The sequence below is a fragment of the Oncorhynchus masou genome, chromosome 8 (assembly GCF_036934945.1).
Source record: "Oncorhynchus masou masou isolate Uvic2021 chromosome 8, UVic_Omas_1.1, whole genome shotgun sequence".
In the NCBI taxonomy this organism is placed as follows: Eukaryota; Metazoa; Chordata; class Actinopteri; order Salmoniformes; family Salmonidae; genus Oncorhynchus; species Oncorhynchus masou.
Window position 1 is genome coordinate 16,270,735 of NC_088219.1, and position 10,373 is coordinate 16,281,107.

Genomic DNA, 10,373 nt, shown 5'->3' on the forward strand with positions numbered 1-10,373 from the left:
TATAGGAATCATCCACAGCATGTGATCATTTATTTATTTTTATGGCCCCTTTTGTGTTGATTAGCCATCACCTTGGTTACACCTGTAATTGGAAATATTTTGATAATTTTACTTTTAATTTTCATCCTCTATGTCCTCCTACATATTACCTGCCATGGGTCGTCTGGCTGTGATGTTGTCACACTCAATGCCTCATAAAAACCATATGACCCCACCCCTTCCCCACCCCTTCCATTCAGAGCCTCATAGAAACCATATGACCCCACCCCTTCCCCACTCCTTCCACTCAGAGCCTCATAGAAACCATATGACCCCACTCCTTCCACTCAGAGCCTCATAGAAACCATATGACCCCACCCCTTCCCCACTCCTTCCACTCAGAGCCTCATAGAAACCATATGACCCCACCCCTTCCCCACTCCTTCCACTCAGAGCCTCAGAGAAACCATATGACCCCACTCCTTCCACTCAGAGCCTCATGGAAACTTTTCCCACTGGGCACACCACGTCATTTCAATGTGGATAGTTGGGTAATATTTGGTTGAGACGTTGATCAATTACAATACAACCTATATTCACCCACTCAAAAACACAGCCACAAATTAGTTGAATTTCAAATCTGTTATTACTATGCCTTCAACCAACTAACCAAATTCCAATGAAATAAAAAATTTAGATTTTTGTTTTAGTTGTCACACAACCATTTAAAAGCACAGGAAAGTTCAAATGGGAATACAATGTCAGATATTTTGTTTATTTTTTAAAACAGATGAATGTGTTATCACTGTGGTTCATCTAATAGCAGAACCAAATGACCTGGATTGCAGTTGAGATTACATTAAAAGTACATGGGCAGATTATTACACAATTGTGAAAATCTCCACTGACCTGCGATGACCTATGCATGCTATCTTGAACTTACAGTAACCTCAAAATGTGGCCATGGATGTGTTACTCATTTTAAGGTTGAATGTTACATTAGTTTGTAAGATTTATTTTATTTCAAAAGTAATATTGAATTGAGGGGATGGCTGCCGTTTTACAGGCTCCTAACCAATTGTGCTATTTGTTGTGTCTTTTTGCATTGTTTTTAACTTGTTTTGTACATAATGTTGATGCTACTGCCTCTTATGACCAAAAATAGCTGCTGGATATCAGAACAGTGATTACTCATCTCAAACTAGAGGAAGATTTGTTCTTTAAAGAGTCTGACGAGAAGGATATAATGTTGCTCCCAGACAAGGACCAAATCCACATCATTCACATGAAGAAAAGAAGGAGATACTGGGAGCGCAGATCAGGGTGCCTTGTGAGAATTTGTTGGCGAGTGGGTAGCCCGCCTCTTCCATCCATTCTATTGGTGTAGTCAATGGAGAATAAACTGGATTAGCTCCATTTGAGACCCTTCTACAAACAGAACATTAAAAACAGTAATATCTTATGTTTCACCGACTCGTGGCTGAACGATGACACAAATAATATACAGTTTGCTGGGTTTTCCGTGCATCGGCAGGACAGAACAGCTACGTCTGGTATGATGAGGGGTGGGGGTGTGTGTCCATTTGTCAATAACAGCTGGTGTGCAATGTCAAATATTAAGGTAGTCTCAAGGTATTGCTCACCTGAGGTAGAGTAATTCATGATAAGCTGTAGACTACACTATCTACCAAAAGTGTTTTCGTCTATATTTTTTGTAGCCGCCTATTTACCACCACAAACCGACGCTGGCACTAAGACCGCACTCAACGAGCTGTATAAGGCCATAAGCAAGCACAATCTGACCATAATTGATTCCTGCTTACAAGCAAAAACCAAAGCAGGAAGTACCAGTGACTCGCTCAATTCAGAAGTGGTCCCCTGCCGCTTTCAAGGAGCAGGACACTAATCCGGGCGCTTATAAGAAATACATTACTACATTACCAAAAGTATGTGGATGTCGAACATCTCATTCCAAAATCATGGGCATTAATATGTAGTTGGTCCCCCCTTTGCTGCTATATCTCTTCTGGGACATTCATGCAGGGACTTGCTTCCATTCAGCCACAAGAGCATTAGTGAGGTCGGGGATTGATGTTGGGCGATTAGGCCTGGCTCACAGTTGGCATTCCAATTCATCCCAATGGTGTTCGATGGGGTTGAGGTCAGAGCTCTGTGCAGGCCTGTCAAGTTCTTCCACACCGATCTCGTTAAACCATTTCTGTATGGACCTCGTGTTTTTGCACGGGGGCATTGTCATGCAGAAACAGGGAAGGGCCCTCCCCAAACTGTTGCCACGAGTTGGAAGCACAGGATCATCTAGAATGTCATTGTATGCTGTAGCGCTAAGATTTCCCTTCACTGGAACTAAGGGTCCTAGCCCAAACCATGCAAAACAGCCCCAGACCAATATTCATATTCCACCAAACTTTACAGTTGGCACTATGTATTGGATGCCAGCAGAACGATGGTGTGGATGGACAAAATCAACAAAAGCGTGATGGTGCACGAGGATGCATGCCCGTGCCCAGTGTAGTCAGCTTGTGACGCATATTTTATTTTTAGGGAAGGGGGGATCCAGAGAAACTACCCATTACATGCTGACGAGCCGGCTCCGCGCGTGCACCATTGTGAGTGTGGGATTTTGTCTATCCTCAACAGACAAGTTCATGACATGCAGGTTAAAATACCAAAACCATCTGTGAACTGTATTAAACACACATGAAACATTCATGGACATAATTTGTCCTGGAAAATAAACAATGGGTTGTTATTTTAACTGAAATGCATATGGTCCTGGATCTCTGTAGAATGTTGACCCATATTGAGTCATTTCAAAATCGTGTGTTCTCAAAAAATTCAACATATTTTATACAAGGTTTGCCTATTTTGACATTTGGTTATCATGATGACATAATCCTGTGGTAGAAATTTCACCATCAAAACAACAGTTTACGTTGATGACTTAAAAAAAATGTATTTCCCATGTCACAATGCATTGACAAATTGAGTTGAAACAACGTTGATTCAACCAGTTTGTGCCAAGTGGGTTGACATCATCTCACCCAATTCCCACTTCTCACACTATTTCACAGTTGTCACTAGTTACCACATCCACAAATGGCTAAACCCTGCCTATTTCTACAATTTATCTTAATAAAATCAGATTTGAAACCTAACCTTAACCACACTGCTAACCTTATACCTAACCCAAACCTTAAACGAAGACTAAAAAGATCATTTGAATTTTGAAGACGTAGTCAATTTTAACTTTTTGGCTGTGGTAACTAGTGACAACCCGATTTCACCTTCACTCTCTTCTGAGTAATAACTGCATACACAGTTAGTTCTCCTTATTATATTGTGGTTTCCAATGAAACAGTAAATTTTCTTGTGTCTTGTAGTTCCGTAAAAGGCAGCTTCCTTTTTCTCTCAAACCTTCAGTAACGTCATTCACATCAAAGACAACTGGTCTGGACGAGAAAAGCACAGCGGGATGTCACAGTACAGGCAGGCAGGCAGGCATGAGGCAAGAAGTTGTTTTCATGTGTACTACGATTTCCTTTCACGTGTACTACGATTTCCTTTCATGTGTACTATGATTTCCTTTCATGTGTACTACGATTTCCTTTCATGTGTACTACGATTTCCTTTCACGTGTACTATGATTTCCTTTCATGTGTACTACGATTTCCTTTCACGTGTACTACGATTTCCTTTCACGTGTACTACGATTTCCTTTCACGTGTACTACGATTTCCTTTCACGTGTACTACGATTTCCTTTCATGTGTACTACGATTTCCTTTCATGTGTACTACGATTTCCTTTCATGTGTACTATGATTTCCTTTCACATGTACTATGAATTCCTTTCACGTGTACTACGATTTCCTTTCATGTGTACTACGATTTCCTTTCATGTGTACTATGATTTCCTTTCACATGTACTATGATTTCCTTTCACGTGTACTACGATTTCCTTTCACGTGTACTATGATTTCCTTTCACGTGTACTACGATTTCCTTTCACGTGTACTATGATTTCCTTTCACGTGTACTACGATTTCCTTTCACATGTACTATGATTTCCTTTGATCAGCTCAGGGCCAATGATATCTCAATGTCAAACAGATTCAGTCACAGTGGTCCTTTTTCTCCCAGTAGGTGCTACTGCCGCTGTAATATACCCCCACGATCACAGACCCCACTAACCAACCCTGAATCCTGGTATATTTCTTGTTGTAGCTGCATATATGAACTTTAAGTTTCTCAGCAAAATAGGACTCCATTGGCTCCATATGAGTAGTGGTTAGAGCGTTGGACTAGTAACCGAAAGGTTGCAAGTTCGAATCCCCGAGCTGAGAAGGTACAAATCTGTCGTTCTGCCCCTGAACAGGCAGTTAACCCACTGTTCCCAGGCCGTCATTGAAAATAAGAAATTGTTCTTAACTGACTTGCCTAGTAAAATAAAGGTAAAATAAAGGTAAAATAAAAAAATAAAAAAATGTCATGGTGGGCACGGGCTAGCCTACACCAAACCCACACCAGTCCAAAATGCGCAAGCACGTCATAAGCTGGCCCACAGTAGCCCAAGATGGGCCAGCCCATACCAAGCCCAACGCGGGCTAGCCCACAACAAGCTTAACATATGCTAGCCTACAGCAAGCCCACACCAGCCAAACACATGCTAGCATACAGCAAGCCCACACCAGCCCAACAGATGCTAGCCTACAGCAAGCCCACACCAGCCCAACACATGCTAGCCTACAGCAAGCACACACCAAGCCCAACACAGGCTAGCCCACACCAGCCCAACACAGGCTAGCCCACACCAGCCCAACACAGGCTAGCCCACACCAGCCCAACACAGGCTAGCCCACACCTAGCCCAATGTAGGCTTACCCACACCAGCGAAACACAGGCCAGCGCACACAAAGCACAGCACAGGTGTCACGCCCTGACCATAGAGAGCCCTTGGTTCTCTATGGTGTAGTAGGTCAGGGCGTGACTAGGGGGTAATCAAGTATGTTTATTTCTATGTTGGTGCCAATATGGTTCCCAATTAGAGGCAGCTGTTTATCATTGCCTCTGATTGGGGATCATATTTAGGTAGCCATTTCCCCACCTGTGTTTTGTGGGATATTGTTTGTGTTTAGTTGCCTGTGTGCACGTCATGACTTCACGTTTCGTTGTTTCTTTATTGTTTTGTTTGTTTCACGGAGATTAAAAATATGTGGAATTATACTCACACTGCGCCTTGGTCCACTCATTACGACGATCGTGACAGAATATCCCACCAAGCAAGGACCAAGCAGCGTGGGACGGAGGTAAAGGAGTTTTGGATCTGGGAAGAAATTTGGGGAGGTTGTGAGACCCTTCCTTGGAAGGAGACACCAAGGAAGGTGGAAGGACAGCGACGACGCCGGGGACCGCGGCCACAGAAACCCCAAGATTTTTTGAGGGGGAGCACGAGGGGTGGTCGGCGGAGCAGCGGAGAGTGGAAGAGCATCAGTCCTGTGCCATCTGTGCCAGCTCTCCATCCTCACCCTGAAGAGCCAGAGACCGTCAGGGAGGCGATTGAGAAGTTGGGATAGAGAGAGAGATGAGAGAAATGTTATGTAGGTGTGTTCTGCACAGCATCTGACCTGAAGAGCCTGTCAGCAGTCTGGTGAGTCTTGTGCCAGCTCTCTGCACCCTTCCTGAAGTGCTTGTCACCAGTCCATTGCCACCTGTGCCGGCTCCACGCACCAGGCCTCCAGTGCGCCTCCCCAGCACTCGCCCTGAAGTGTGTGTCACCAGTCCGGTGCAACCTGTACAGGCTCCACGCACTAGGCCTCCAGTGCGCATTCACAGTCCAGAGCTTCCGCCGACGGTTCACAGTCCAGATCTTCCGGCGATGGTTCACAGTCCAGATCTTCCGGCGACGGTTCACAGTCCAGAGCTTCCGGCGACGGTTCACAGTCCAGAGCTTCCGGCAACGACGCCCAGTCCGGGCACAGCGTTCAGCCCGGCGCCATGGCCGGATCCGGGGTCTGGGCAGAGGCTATGACCTGCACCGGAGCCGCCACAGACACTAATCAACCCCCCTATCCTCCCCATTTGGTTTCAGGTTTCGCGGCCACAGTCCGCACCTTTGGGAGGAGGTAATGTCACGCCCTGACCACACGCTACTCCTTGATCCGCTCATTACGACGATCGTGACAACAGGCCAGCCCACACCAAGCCCAACATAGGTCAGCCAACACCTAGCCCAACACAGGCTAGCCCACACCAAGCAAAACACAGGCCAGCCCACACCTAGCCCAACACAGGCCAGCCCACACCTAGCCCAACATAGGCTTACCCACACCAGCCCAACACAGGCCAGCCCACACAAAGCCCAACCCAGACCAGCCCACACCTAGCCCAACACAGGCTAGCCCACACCTGCTCAACACAGGCTAGCCCACACCAAACCCAACATAGGCCAGCCTACACCAACCCAACACAGGCTAGCCATTACCAGCCCAACACAGGCCAGCCCACACCAAAACCCAACACAGGTTAGCCCACACCAACCCAACACAGGCCAGCTCACACCAAGCCCAACACAGGCTGGCCCACACCAGCTCAACACAGGCCAGCTAACACCTAGCCCAACGTAGGCTTTCCCACACTAAGCCAAACACAGCCTTGCCCATACCAGCCCAACACAGGCTAGTCCACACCAAACCCAAGATGGACCAGCCCACAGCAGCACAGGAAGGACCAGCCCACACCAAGCCCAACACAAGCCAGCCCACACCCAAGCCCAACACAGGCCATCCCACACCAGCCCAACACAGGCTAGCCCACACCAGCCCAACAGGCTAGTCGACAACAAACCCAAGATGGATGATCCCACACGAACACAGGAAGGACCAGCCCACACCAAGCCCAACACAAGCCAGCCCACACCAAGCCCAACACAGGCCATCCCACACCAGCCCAACACAGGCTAGCCCACACCAGCCCAACAGGCTAGTCGACAACAAACCCAAGATGGATGATCCCACACGAACACAGGAAGGACCAGCCCACACCAAGCCCAACACAAGCCAGCCCACACCAAGCCCAACACAGGCCATCCCACACCAGCCCAACACAGGCTAGCCCACACCAGCCCAACATGCTAGTCGACAACAAACCCAAGATGGATGATCCCACACGAACACAGGAAGGACCACCCCAAACCAAGCCCAACACAGGCTAGCCCACACCAGCCCAACACAGGCTAGTCCACACCAAACCCAAAATGGACCAGCTCACACCAGCACAGGAAGGACCAGCCCACACCAAACCCAACACAGGCTAGCCCACACCAAGCCCAACACAGGCTAGCCCACACAAAGCCCAACACAGGCTAGCCCACAACAAGCCAAACACAGACTTGCCCACACCAAACCCAACATGGCTAACCCACACCAAGCCCAACACAGGCTAGCTAACCCACACCAAGCACAACACAGGTTAGCCCACACCAAGCTCATCACAGCCTAGCCCACACCAAGCCCAACACAAGCTAGCCCACACCAAACCCAACACAGCCTAACCCACACCAAGGCTAACACAGGCTAGCCCACACCAAGCCCACGCCTAGTCCACACCAAGCCCAACACAGCCTAGTCTACACCAAGCTCAAAATAGTCTAGCCTACACCAAGCCCAACACAGGCTAGCCCACACCAAGCCAACACAGGCTAGCCCACACCAAGCCCATCACAGCCTAGCACACACCAAGCCCAACATAGCATAGTCCACACATAGCCCCACATAGTCTAGCCCACACCAAGTCCAACACAGGCTTCCCACACCAAGCCCAACACAACCTAGCCCACACCAAGCCCAACACAGCCTTGCCCACACCAAGCCCAACACAGGCTAGCCCACAGCAAGCCCAACACAGCCAAGCCCACACCAAGCCCAGCTAGAGGCGTGGGCTCATTCTAATATTTGTGGGAGCACACAGATTGTTTTTGTGCAACCATTATTGAGAGTGTCATTCGAGTTTAAGTGTTTGGTTAATGTCCTTTTGTAAAATCTTGTACACTGCCAATGATGAAGTCTTTAAATATACCTAAATATATATATATACTAAGTGAATGTGACTTATAAGAAACGTACAGTTCATCTTGTAAAATGATATGTCTAATATTAACAACATTGTTGTCATTCTGATACAATGTATCGCATTCCCTAAATATCTGTAAGGCCTGAAAATGATATGCATTGAATTTTTGCATTGAGTTCGTTCAATTGTAAAACCACATTATGATGAGAAGTGTCCCACAGACCAGTCATCCCATAGGGGATGATAAACAGAGAGAAGCACAGAAGAAATACACAAACATTTTGCAGCAGAATTGTATGATGTATGTCAATAATGATTGGCTATGGTTAATATATGAAAGTATATGTGTGTCATAGCAAGCATCTTTTAGTCTGGATGCCTCACTCTGTTGCCATGGTTTACCAACAGTGAGCACTAGACTAGAGGGTGTGTTTGCAAGATGGTACTGTAATTTTATCCACGTGTACATGTCTCCTTTAGGGTCCCTAGGAGGTGCGTGTGAGAGAGAAACCTGGCTCCATGTGCATGCCTTAAAGATGGCAGCGCTTCTCTCTGTCCTCAGTCAACGCTAATCCCAGATTAAAGGAGAATGCCACTGGACTGGGATTATGCTGTGGGTGCTTCCATTTTATCATTGATTCTTCACCAGTCTCTTTCTGTCAAATTTGTAGATGTCCTGTACGGTTTTGTTATTTTCTATTCATGTGTATTTACTCATCACTATAATGTCTGTTTGTTTTGTTTAGATTTTCCTCTGTGTCATATGGTTTAATTCTGTTTATGTTCCAGTGATTCAACCTTGTATCCATCCATTCCCGGGTGATCATATCCATGAATATTTACCAGCAGTTACCCAAACCCCTTGTGGTGACATTAGCATACATTCTGGTTGTTAAAAGCCAACATTTATTTAACTGACCTGACAATCATGGTTGGCCTACATTAGTCAATGTACACCTTGAAAAGGAAATTGTTCTTTTAAATGACTGGAAAATATGCTCAGCCTGGTTTAAACTGTAGACATTACACAGCCAATGCCTAATAATAGAAAAACAGCTGTGAGACCACCATTTTAGTCCAACCTTCAAATCAATACAACCAGTACAGCAAAATGAAGAAGACATAGTCATTTTCGTTCATTTCAAGGATATATTCTATGAATGATGACGATTGTAGAAGAGCAACGTTATTGTTACGAGCACTATTCCTGTAATAATCCACCAATTCAGAGGTGTCTGTTCCTCTCTTAATATCCTGCTTATCATCTCAACTCTGATTGCTCGACCTCACCTCATTTTGTCACACAGATGCTCAACTAATCCAATGGCATTAAACACTTGATGGTTGTCATTTGGCTATCCATCTCCATAGCTCCAGATTAGCTGGATGTTGACTGTTGATGCTTTGCAGATGTTAAGAGGAGGATTTAGGTGGAGATTTAAGTGATATGATAAAAAAAGATTTGGGGGTAGCAGAGTGCATGACTGTGAGGTTTAGATGAATGACTGGCATATGGCAGAGCCTGACATTCAACTGTATGCAACAGTAGGTTTACAGCGGTATAGTACCAAAGGGATAGGATTGTTGTGCTGACAGGATAGCAATAACTGGACATACTGGCATTGACAGATAGTATAAACCTATTTTATGGTCAATGGTTTAAATAAATCCATGGTAGCTATCCAAAATGCACAGATGCTTTTCTAAAAATCTGAATAAGCAAGTGGAACGAATATGTTGAAATTTGTTCCTGCTGACATCGCAATCACAAAGCAATTCTAAGGAAAACCCTGGATCCATACTCTGAATGTGGGCTACATGCTTTTTTTTTATCTGGGGAGAATCATGATTAGAAACTGTTGGTTGTGTTATCCCCAGCCCGCCCTCCCCTGGCTCCAGTTTGTAGGTTACTGAAAGATTTCAGCAACCACACATAAGAAGATTAGAGAGGAATTAACATCATTCCTTTGTCATTATAGGAATAAATTGATATTTGGTTTTAATCAGAGGGAGGGGAGAGAGGAGAGCAGGGAGAACAGGATGTGCCCTGAGTAGCATAGAAGCACGAGCCAGAGGGACTGGCACTAGGACACGGGCAGGCGAAAACACAAGCTGGGGGAACATTTTGTGGCACTGGAGCTGATAGTTGGATGCCTGGATCAACGTGCAGCATGTAACAGAGGACGAGAGGGTTGTATAACACAGATCTCTCAGAGCTCTGCTTGTCCGCTGTGAGGTGGAATGGGTGCTGCTGGGATATGGATGGGCCACCGGACAGGGACAGTCGGGGCGTCCCACTGACCTCCTG